Source organism: Cynocephalus volans, chromosome 1, assembly GCF_027409185.1.
Source record: "Cynocephalus volans isolate mCynVol1 chromosome 1, mCynVol1.pri, whole genome shotgun sequence".
NCBI lineage: Eukaryota > Metazoa > Chordata > Mammalia > Dermoptera > Cynocephalidae > Cynocephalus > Cynocephalus volans.
Genome location: NC_084460.1, coordinates 108,431,966 through 108,444,440, shown reverse-complemented (window position 1 = coordinate 108,444,440; position 12,475 = coordinate 108,431,966).

The window sequence follows — 12,475 nt, the reverse complement described above, 5'->3', positions numbered from 1 at the left end:
ATCAGGGAGACTAGGGCTGCATTTAGCCACTGGGTGAGCTGGCTCACGCAGCTGCCTCACTTTTCCAGTCAACAAAGCTCACATTAGAGTGGTTGACCGGTCAGGAGGGCACGAGGCAGGCGAGGTAAGCCAGGGTGAAGGTGAAAAGCTGCCCCATCTCACCTTGCTTGGTTACCCGTTACCATTTAGCAACACATTTGTCCTCCCGCAGACATTCTAGCCAGATCCTCCGGGTTCCCTGTGCAACCTGAATTGCACCTGCCCTTTTGGGCTCTGAGTTTGGGGCACCAAATTGGCTCCACTGCCTTCCACCTCTCCCAGCCTCAGGCTTCTCCTAGAACTATGACTGCCTCATCCCTGTACCTCCAAGAAAAAAGGCAACTGCCTGTACTAGCTGAGTCCCAAACCCAGCAGACTCTCCCTCTTACCCCCTTTCTACCCCTCCTCTGCCAACCAGAGGCCAGTCCCAGGGCTGCTTCTCTCTGAAGCTGCAGGGCTCTCAAGGAATCAGTTTCACAGAAATAGAATTCTCATAGAAAACTTGAGATCCCTGCAAGGGAACCCTTGGATCCTGGTGTGAGAAGTGCTATACTGGGTGTTTGCCTCTTTTTGAACATCTGCTGAGCTTCTGACTCTCTCCATAAGAAATACTTGGTGGGGGCAGGGAGAGTAAAGACCAAAATAGAACTTTTTCCTATAATAATAGAATTCAAGAGCTAGAAGCTATTTCAGAGATCAATTAATCCATCCCACCCCCCTTTTACAGAGGGATAGACTGAGGTTCAAGGAGGAAAAATGATCTGTCTAATGAATTCTAGTAACTGAGGCAGGGCCAGAGGGGCTTTGGCTCAGGACATGAAAAAAACATGAAGAAAAGAAAAGAAACAAAAAAAGAAAAAGAAAAAGAAAAAGTCTTCTGCTTCAGGAGGAGCTGGCCTACACGCTTGGGCCACAGAGGAAGTGGTATGTCCTAGTCCTCTGGAGCGTGCCCCTGGTCTAGGATTCCCTCTGTGGTCTTGTTACAGTGTCCATCCCTTTAAACACCTAAGTGTCTCCTTCAGTGTGCTCCTGCTAGCCCTGTTAGTGGGGGTGGTGTAGATCACTATAGGCAGGGGCTCTGGAGTCAGACAGACCTGAGTTCAAATATTGACTCCACTCTATAGTGTATGTGAGACTCAGCCAAGTTATTAAACCTTCTTTGTGCCTCAGTGTCATCATTTGTAGAATGGGGATAATAGTAACCATCTCACAGAGCCGATAAATGAGATAATATATGCAATATGCCTTACATATTATACCAGAACATAAGCTCCACGAAGGCAGGGACTTTGTTTCATTTCCTGCTATGTCCTCAGAGTCTAGAACATGCAGTACCCAGAGTAGCAGTCAATAAATATTTACAGAATGGATGAACGCATCATATGGTTCTTATTATTTTCCTTAATGGTTTTTATTATTACGAGTATTATTGCCCCAAGCATTTTCTTGCATGACTTCATTCACCTTTCTTTTCTTATCTCGGACTCCTTTCTGCCATGGCCAATTCGCTCCTATTTACTACTTGCATCAGGGCGTGTATGTATTTTTATAGACACACACACTCACACCTGCATATCCTCATGCTGCTCTGGTCCAGGCTCTCCATGTGTCTCTTCTCACCTGCAGGGGGAGAGGGAGAACCACGAGGCTGAATCCAAACCTTTGCCTTCCTGCCCAGCCCCCATTCCATTCAGTGTTCAAATTGCTGCTCCCTTTCATATATTTTGAAATCCTGGCCACCTTCCTCTAACATACTTTGTGCTGCCTAATAAGGCAGGGGTGGTAAAGAAAAAAAAAAGTCCCATTGCTATTCTTTCCTTTCCAAGGAAGGCTGTCCACTTATTTTTGTTTTGTCTGATTCAAAACTGACTGATGCAATTCCCTTCTACTCTGACAAATGGGGACCCTCAGCAAAGAAGGAAACAGAGCCAAAGTGAAAAGAGAAGGGGTCAGCAGCTTTCTGGAGATTTATGAAGTTCCCATTCATGCACAGGCAGCTGGACAGTTCTCTTCTATGTTCAGGCCTAGAGTTTCAGGAAAACACAAAGACTCTGAGATGTGCTTCCATTTAAGTCATTTAGGTGGAGCTGATGTTTTCATCTGTTATCTTCCCATTTCCCTCTTCCCGAGTTGAGAGCAGAGAGCATTGAGTGGAAATTTCTGCTTTCTTCTACCTTTGGGGTCAGGAACATTGGGGCAAAATAGAAAGAGATAATCCTTCAGTTCTTCTCAAATCCCGTTCTCACCCTTTTTCTCCCACCCCTGGATTTAGGGTTTTAATTCACTTTGAATTAGTAATAATATGGAGGGGGAAATGTGTAGGAAATTGATAGACTAGATTGCAATACCATATAAATAACTCAACCCCACAAATTAACACAGGCCCATAAACCTAGGCCTGAAAGAATCAGACCACAGGCAAATAAGAACTTGCTTAATAATAGAAAATTATAATAATTAAAAATAAGGCCTATGGCCTTTAACACTCACCTGTGGTCTGCCACAGACTGGATTGGTATGATCTAAAAATAAATTGTGAAGTGAAATATTCAATGAGGCAAACTTTAGAGGTTTGCTGTGTGTTCCCTTAATGAACATGACCAAATAACAGATTCTATTTACTTTCATTTTCTTTTTAATGACTTCACTGAACAAGGGTCTCAATTTACTGAATTAATTGAAATGTTGGCTCTGTACAGATAAGTAGTTTCCATCCTTTTGAGGCTGGCCTTCTTCTGCTTCTCCAAGCTCAGATCTTACTGGGCAGACTGCCTGATGCTGAGCAAGTGTCCAGCACCCCCGAGCCAAGCAGGCAAGCCAAGTGAGGTGGTCACCTCGTGCGGCTCCAATGGGCTGAAGCAGGTGGCAGGAGTGTCTCCTAATGACTACAGGCCCTGGAGTGGAACCTACCATGTACCTACCAAGGCAAGGGTGGTGGTGTGCCTTAGGTTCCACAAACGGATATAGCAGGCTCCACTGCTGTAGGAAGAGTCTGAGGTGGCATCCAGGCTAGAGTGTGGAGCTGGGGACATTTTCCCTGCCTGGCCTTTAACCCCTAGAGGCAAGCTTCTGCCTGTGGCCACAGCAACCATGTAAAAAACACTTGCTGCTCATCAGTTCAGAGCCTACTGCTCTGTTCTGCCCAGACATGGAGTCCCACTTGGTCCCAGGCCCTGTCCCACTTCATTCTTCCTGGCTTGTCCTACCTGGACTTGGCAATGGTTCCATTTCTGATTCATGACTGCCTTGGAGATCCCATCGTCCCAGCCATAGAGAATTAACCGCCCTCCACAGGTGCCAAGATCTACCTCAGTCCCTGCAGCTGCATTCAGTCTAGTGGTCTGGGACATCACAGAGTCTCCGACTCCTAGACCGGGGGGTAGGGGTTGGAACTAGAGAATGAAAAGAGTGGGTCAAAATGGACAAGGAGGAGAACAGGTTGGATGAGTATTAGAAAGACAGTTAAAAATATACTCCCTGTGGTGCATGGTATGAGTGGGCTGGGTTCTTTACAGGGCCAATGTAGAAAGACTGTGACATTAAACTGATTTCCAATACCCTTGGGGATAAATGGAGATCCCCTGCTGTGAACCCCAATCACATGGCCTCAGCCTGATTCTTTTGGCTTTCAGGTGTGAGTTCTAAGAAATAACAGAAGGGAAAGGTTGTTCAGACTGAGAAAAATGTATTCAAATACCAAGCAGTATGCTAACCTGCTTTTTTTATTTGCTCTGTCTTTGCTCCAGGAATGTCTTCTTTTTTACTTCTGGGGGTCTTCAATGCTTACAACGATCTTGCTTTTTCTGGTCTGGGAGTCCTGTTTGTCTCCTCCCAATGGGCTTTGCTTCTATTTTATGACATCCTCCATTTCACACGCTCAATGCTTGTCAGCAGAAGGCACACAGGAAACAATCACATCTATGAACTTAGCACTATCAGTATTTGCCTTCCTGCCTCATCATGGGTCACAGGCTCTGACGCAGGTGTGATGCTGTACCTGGTCTTTACCTGGTTACCACTTGCACCCTGGAAGGTGCACAGTGCTTTGTTACTTATATCCATCCAGACAGAATACTTCCCTTTGAAGTCACTCTAGCTTCACCTCATCTTCCTCCACGAACCCAATCTCGGAAAATTTCTTTTTTTTTTTTTTTTTTTAAAAGATGACCGGTAAGGGGATCTTAACCCTTGACTTGGTGTTGTCAGCACCACGCTCAGCCAGTGAGCGAACCGGCCATCCGTATATGGGATCCGAACCCGGGGCCTTGGTGTTATCAGCACCGCACTCTCCCGAGTGAGCCACGGGCCGGCCCGGAAAATTTCTTATTCAGCTTTGAAACAATTGATGGCAATCTGAATGTGAACACAGATGGCATATTTATCAATATTTCAGATGAGACAAAATCAAGTAGGAAATTATTAAATTTATAGGGTAAAAGTAGGGTAAAAGAATAAGATTCCAAGTCAAACTTGATAGGTTCAAACAAGGAACTGAATTTAACAAGATGAAACTTACTAGCAGTAAATGTGAAGTCCTGCCATTGGGCTCAAAATAACCCCCCCCCCCCAAAACAAAACAAAACAAAACAAAAAGCAGCTGTACTATTTCAGATTTCAGAAGGTGCAGCTAAAAGAGCTACACATTGATTGCAACCTCGGTGTGAGCCAAGAGTGTCATGTGACTCTCAAAAATCCTAAGGCAAGTTTAGGCTGCATCATTGGAAATGTAGAGTACAAAAGAGGAAGGTGAATGAAGGAGGGAATGATCCTGTTCTCAGCATTGCTGGGCCACACCTGTCGTGCTGTGTTACATTCTTCTATCTCTTTAAGATGAATATTGACAGATTATGGTGCATCAGAGGGGTGGAAACAGGAAGACGGAGAATCTGGAAATTATAGCAAATGAAGACCATTAAAGAACAAGTAAATTTAACCCCAAAGAGAGAGAAAGATTTAAGTGGGAACATAAAAGTTGTTTTTAAGTACTTTAAGGGCTGTCCTGTACAAAAGAGATAAAGCTTCTCCCCACCCCCACCCCCAACTTTAGAGGTCAAAGTAGGTCCATGAGATTAAGATAAAGGAACCTAAAGTCTAGCTTGAGAAGGAAAAGAACTTTCTTTTCTAACAGTGAGAGCTGTCCAAAGCTGCTGGATTAGGTAATGAATTCCCTGTCACTGGAGATATTCAGGCAAAAACTGGAGGATCACATATCAGGGATGCTGCATAGAGAATTCTTGTATTCCTCAGAGGATTAGATCAGATGACCTTTAAGGACCCTTTCAACTCAGAGATTCTGGAGACCTCCATTATAATTTATTATACTACCCCCTACCCAAGAATATCTAATTCCCTTTAGTAAAGTAATAAAGCTGCTGAATTCTGGCAATATTTTTCAATTCTTTTCAGACGCAGTTTTAAAGTTTCAGATAAAGAGCACAGACTCCGCAGACAACTACCTGGGTTCAAACCCTGGCTCTGTTACTTATCAGCTGTGTGACCTTGGACAAGTCACTTAACCTCTCTGGGCCTCCTTTTACTCACCTATAAAATAAGGATAAGTATAGTGCCCACCTCAAAGAGATGTTATGAGGGTTAAATAAATTAGTGTTTGAAAAGCAAACAGAAGGCACATGGTAAGGGTTACAGATAAGTTTGTTACATAAAAAATAATGTAAATGGCTGAAACCAAAACAGGAATGGTCATAAATGGTTTAACAAATGGTTCAAGAAGGTTCTCCTTTATCAACTCATCATTGGCAGCTCTGGATGTAAAATAGCCAAGAGCCCAGAGGTAGCAAAAAAATAAATAAATAAAATAAAGAATGCAAAAATCACACAGGCTCCCTAAGCTCTCAGGAGGGAAGAAAAAGCTTCCTGCTGTTGGCGTACAGTAACCTCTGAATAGGCCTGTGTGTTTAATGACACTAGATTATCCCTACCTCCCCCATCCCTCTTCTCTCTTTTTGGGGTTGCTAGGAGGCCAGGGGTGTGCTGCATTGTAATAAGGCAGCGTTGGGGGGAGGGCGGAGGCCAGAGCATGTTAGATATACAGGGCCTGTCTGCGGGAGCTTAATATCCTCTTACTGAAATAACTATTGTCCCAGCTTCTCGACAAATACCAACCATCATTAATAAAAGGACTAATAAAAGCATTTATTGCACTCAGGCAATGGTTTCACTTTTTCTAGCTCCAGGGCCTTGGTAGAGGCAGCTGTTGAGGGTGAGGGCTAGAAAAGCTGAGACTCCCACTGCATCCAAGAGCTCAGCCCATGCCCCAAGCCCATCATCCTTCCCAAGACCCAAAGGCCACAATCAGTGAGGACGCTCATCAAAGAAGAGGCTGGGAAGCCACAACCGTGGAGATTAGAGCATGAAGATAATGTATCATTTAGGTATCAGACTCCTGGGTCATTGTTAATACTGAATATGGCTTAAAAGAAGTTTTCTTATCGTGACTCTCTTTCAAGAAGCTTAAAGCACATCATCTTGCAAGATTTTTATCCCCATTTTGCAGAGGGGATAAATGAAGGCACAGAGGGATTTAGGGCCTTGCCAGAACTGACTAGAATCCCATATTCCTTGCTCTCAAATCCAGCACGATTTTGATATAAAAAGAAAAGGGTGAGGCTATATCTATCTCTGTTCAGCCCCTGATGGAGGATTCGTGAACACTGTGATCATCATCGTTGTTTCTCTAAATTATTATTGTTGTTATTATAATAACTAGTGGGTAGAGTTGAGTGGGTGGTGAATGCCAGATAATTACCAAGACCCCCAAATTAAAGTGTTGAGTCTTTACTTTTCCACGGCTGCTTAAAGATGAAAATGAAAGCTGGCCTCCAGGGAACTCTGGGAAGAGCCCTAATCTTAAGATAGACTGAGCCCAGGAGGGGAAGGCAATAGAGAAAGACCAGGCCCAAAAGGCCTAGGAAGCCAGACTTGGAGACGCTGGGCTCCTGGATGGCAGGTGGCCTCACTGCATAGGAGGCTGAGAGAGCATAGTCCAACCAACCTGGTTCAGATCCTGGCTCTGCCACTCCTTTGTTGTGTGTCCTTGAAAGTTGCCTAACCTCTCCGAAGTTCAGATTCCTCATCCATAAAAGGGGAATAATAATCGTACCTACCCCCAGGGCTGTTGTAAGTAAGGGTTAGAAGAGAGGCCGTGAGAACTCAAGAAACGTGAATTCTTTCCCCCACGAGCCTAGAGCTTTGCCAGTGAGGCCCACAAATTGTGGGGCTGCAGGACTCTCTTGACATCAGGGTGACATTAGGAGGCAGAGACCTTTTCTCAGGACCACCTGGGTTCAGTGGAAAATAACTTTGGCCTCAGTTCCCCCCCTATTTAAGGCAGTGCAACAAAATCTCTGCCCTTCGCCCCTCCCTGCCCCTGAGGGCTGTCAGATGGATGAAGGAGATACAGCCCTGCAAGGAAAGGTGGGAGTTAATAACAGCACCCCAGATCTCTATTATTATTGTCATTATTCTGGCTCTGTCCAGTAAGCAGCAGGGACCCAGGTGACTCACTGTCTGCATGCTGCAGCCCAAAGTCAGCCTGTTGGGACTTGCCTGCCTGCCAGAATTCCTCCACCTACAAAGCCTTCATCTCTTTCCCACTCCTGATGGCAGACCAAGGCTTTCCACTGCAGGGTGGAAAAGGAGTGTGAGGGGGGCACTTGGGACCAGAGGGGCTGGGACCCCTGGTGTCAGCAGCTACAGAGTGAGCCTAGGGCATAGGGGTGGTGGGAGCTGGGGTCCTTGGAGGTTGTGAGGTTCACTCCTGGAGAGACCACCTGATTCCTTCAGGGTAGCCCTGGGGATGGCAGGGATCAGGGAGGGAGGGGTTCAACAGAGAGGATTCAGGCCTGGGTCTGTCCTCATGGGTGGGGTGGGGTGGGGTGATGGTATGAGAGGCAAGCCCCTTAACTCCTCCAGGGGAACTGCTCTGAGTGGCAGAGGCCTGGCATGAGGAGCCCCCTGGAATCTGGGTGGCATCAGAGAATGGTTCTTAAACTCTATAACCCAAATGCCTGGGTCCTAAAATGCAAACAACTGCTGGGGATTGGGAAAGGGAACTGGTGCTTCTGACAGCCACCAAGCCCCCCCACAAACCATGCAAACACTCTATAAATGTGATTCGAACAATTGTGACTCACCCGCACACACCCCTGCAGTTTCGTGGTGAGGACACAGCTAATCATAGCTGGTGTTTGGGGAGGAAGAGGAATTTTGCCACAATCTCCATGACAGACTGTCTCCCTCCTTCTTCAGGATGGCAAAGTGGGTATGACTGGCCAGGGGTTTGGCAAGGAGGAGTTTCTGCCTCCCTGAGGATTGGCCCTGCCTGGGGGAAGAGCACACCCCAAGAAGGGCCATTAAGGCCAGGATTGGTTCCCCAGTTTCAGATCAGAGGTTTCACCAGGAAGCATTGCTCAGATTTGTCTGTGATGATGTTTGCTTTTGTTTTGTTTTGTTTTGTTTTGATTAGAGCTGTAAGTGACCAATTACAGGACATCTAGTTGTTTCCCAAACTCTGTACATGAGGAAATTGAGGGTTAGTGAGGCTGAAATGACTTATCTAAAAATCGCAGAGGCAGGGTCTCAGAAGCAGAGCCACAGATTCAGTGCTGTTTCTGGGGACTCTTCAATATCCATTTTGATTCCCTGAGAAATGAAAACAACAGACAACAATAATAATAACAGCTACCATCCATTGACTGCATAATAATATGCCAGTCACTAGATTAGGTGGCTTAAGTACATTACCTTAGGCTGGGAGGACAGACGAGGGGCTCAAACATCAGAAAGGTGGGTCATTTAGATCAACTCTACATTTCCTTCCAGGTGTGAGGTACGATGATTCTGTGGCACATGTTCTCAAATTCATGGCCATTCAGGCTGCATTTGGCTTTATCAACTGATCCAGTGCTTTTGAAGTGCTGGGATCTCCACTGGACCCTGGGAATCCAGAGATAAAATAGGACAGGATCCTTGACAGTACACAAGGATCAATGATTTATTAGAGTTACAGACAAAGGGTCAGGAATACAGAAAAATGTGTCCTGAGGACATGGAGAAGGCTTCCAGATACAGTGATGTTTAAGCAGGGTTTTGAACAGTGAGTAGGAGTTTGCCAGGTAGGGCTGAGGATGGGAGAGATGAAATACACAGAGAGAAAACAGCATGTGGTGTGGTAGAGTGAAAGTGCTCTGTGCATTCAGAAACAACAAAGAGTTTGAGACAGAGAGTGGAGGGATGAAGGGGACAGAGGTGAGCTGAGACTAGCCTGAGGAAGGCCTTAACATCAGGCTAAGGAGGGCACCACTCAAGAGTTTCAAGCACACATCTGCTTTGGAAAGATTCCGAGATTCTCATTCTTAGCTTATGTCTATATGTGCTACCTCTTTTTTGGCCCATGTCTCTACCCCACTCCTTATTGGCCTGAGCACCTGTGATTGTGTTTGTCCACCTGGAATGCTAATTAGGCCCTCTGGTAAGGCTGACATTAACTGCCTGCTATGGTCACAAACTCTAGCTCTTTGCCTCTGCAGAAGAACTTTCTCAGTGCTCCTCTGGTGTTCCTCTCATTTACTGGCTATTGGTGGAGTCCTTACACCATGGCATTCTGCTCAGGCAGGCTCCATCACATGGCCCACTCAGCGGAGCTGGATTATGGAACTACTACAAAACCTTCCCTGTCCCCCTTCTGGTCCCATCTCCCGGCCCACCCCAAACCAAGTTCTGCCCCCATCAGGACTGCATTCCTCCTCCTCCACTCCACCCCAGTCCAACTTGCACCCCAGGGTGTTTTCAATCTTCCTTTTAGAACAATATGGCTTCACCTGCTTTCTTCCTGGCTGGCTTTTCAGCCCATCCTGCTTTGGGTGCCTGGAATATAGTGACGTTCTTAATTCTTCCAAAGTTGAGCAAAGGAGACCTTCTCTCCATGTATATTTTCATTTTTAATCTCAGATAATCCTCCAAAAGAGGCTTCCTGACGGAGAGAACAGAAGATGCATCTTGGAGCCTGACAGGCTTGAACCCTGGCTGTGTGACTTTTGACAAATCACTTCACTTCTCTGAGCTCCAGTTTCCTCATCTGTAAAATGGGGGCATGAGCCTTCAATGTGAAGGGATTAAAAGAGATAACACGCAGGATGCCGATCAAGGAAGAGCTGAGATCAACTGAGAGACCTAAGCAGGAAGGGACACATTCCTGTGCTTCCTCTTAGAACGGGTACCTTTAGCTTCCAACTAAAAAAACATAAACAAACCAAAGCATGTTAAATTAGGGCTTCGCGCTGTTGTAAGTGACTCAGTAGTGAAATGGGAAGGAGCCCACCCTCCAAAAGGCTACCGAGGCCTCTGCTGAGGGGAGGAAGATGTGTCCTTCCTCTTCCAAAGGCAGACAGGTGGCTCTCAGGCGACCTTTGCCAGGCTGGTAAGCCCCACAGTTTCATTGTTCCACCCGGGCTGCAGAGCTGGTTGGTGGAGTTGGCTTAGAGAAGGATATTTTGTATGTGGCTTTTGGAATGACTAATGAATGAGCTGTCTCCACTGCAGGAGAATTATGCCACTTAAGCAAAACCCAGCCAGGCTGGTCGGCTCTGAGATAGCTAATAGGAAATGCCTGTCAGAGCACTGACGCTTCAAAGCCAAATATATTCTCACTGTGTTCTCTGTTAGCTAAGTTTATTTTATGCAAAATATAACTCAGCTGAAAATATGTAGATGGCAGAGATCTCGCTGCTCCCTCTGTTAGAAATGGTGACAGTGGGGAGGAGCACAGCTCCCAGTTAACCCCATTGGTCCTACTGGGCTGAGGAATAGCCAGGCTCTCTCCTTGGCTGAAGAGCACAGAGCTCTACTCAGTAGAAAGTCTGGGCCCCTGATGGGCCCACAGCAACTACAGTCCTCAAAATAGAGGCAAGTGCCCTCCCCCAAGCTTCCAGACAAGGGGAGCAGAAGGGGTGTGGGCACTGCTGAGCACTAATAGCTCAGTCTGCCATTTTGCCCAGTGTTGCCAGGGCCAACAAGGGCACATGGGCACAATTGAATTGTTGCTCTCTTTAGAGGTCTTACCCACCAATATCCACCCCCATAGGTGAGGCACAAAATCCTTCAACCAGGAAGCAACCAAGAAAAGTCAGTGACCCCTATAATCTCTGACTGAGCAGTAACCAAGTGGATGCTAAAGCTATATAATCCGTGGGAAGAGCACTGGATGGGGAGTCAGGGGAACTGGGTTCAAATCCTGCTCTGCCTCTTCTCCCTGTGTGGCCTTGCAGGAAAGGTCTTTAGACCTTGGCTTCACCATCTATAAATGGAGAGCGTGGGCCAGGCAATTCCTAGGGTCACATTTACCCTGACGCTGTATATTGCACATGATAAAATGAGGCAGGGATGTGGTAATAGGACCCACTTCTCAATTCCCTGACTGTCTCCATCTCAAGGATTGCCATGGGTTGCCATGAGGAGCTGGGTATAAACATAGGATCATCCTTAAAGAGATACTTGAGATTTCTCAGTACCTGAAGTGGGAAAGATCCCCTGAGGCCACACCAGGGACACAAGTGTGTGGAGATCCCTTGCTGAGGAGGAGCAAAGAGAGAGAGACTCCTGCAGCCTTTGACTTGGAAATGACCTACTCCCACAAGGCCACAGCCATCACGCAGCTTGGTGGTAGCTCGTTCCCTCTTCCAAACCCCTCCCCACATAAAGGGTCTGGCCTTCTTTGGGGAAGGCATTTAGGTTTACTCGTGTGGGACAGAAGTGAAAGCTGGTCCTAAGCAGCCTTGGGCCTGGAGACTAGGAAGCATGCAGCCCTAAGCACACCAGGCAGAGGGAGGATGCAGATATGAATCAGACGCAGCTCCGCTCGCAAAGCACTCCCTGTTTTGTTGCAAGATGTACACATACAGAGGAAACAAAGAATGACGTAAGGTAAATCTCCTGACACTGACACTATGCTTTTTAGGCACATTAGAAGTTCAGAAAGGTAAAGCCTTTGCACAAGTTGCTGAGATGACCCTTGGTCCTCATCTGTAAAATGGGGATTATACTTACCTACCCTAGAAGACCAGAGACAAGGTATATAGAATGTCCAACACACCATCTGGCATATTTTTGTCATTCAATAAAAGGAAGCTATTATTTTGCCATGGCTTAGAGGAGAGCTTCTCAACAGCATGGGTTCTAGGCGAGCAGGAATCTGTTCCATCCCTTTCGCCCTTGGGGCCAGCCTGGGATATCTGGACCCTCTCATTGGCTCTTCTCAGGCTGCCAGAAGTCCCTCCATTTACCCCAGTGTGTCACACAAACAGTATCCTTTCCACTGTATGCAAAGAACATTGGGAAGCCCTGGCTTACGACGCCTTTGGCGAGCTGGGGAGCAAGAAGGGGTGGTCTGCTGTGGTAGTAGGAATCAAGGAAAACAGCA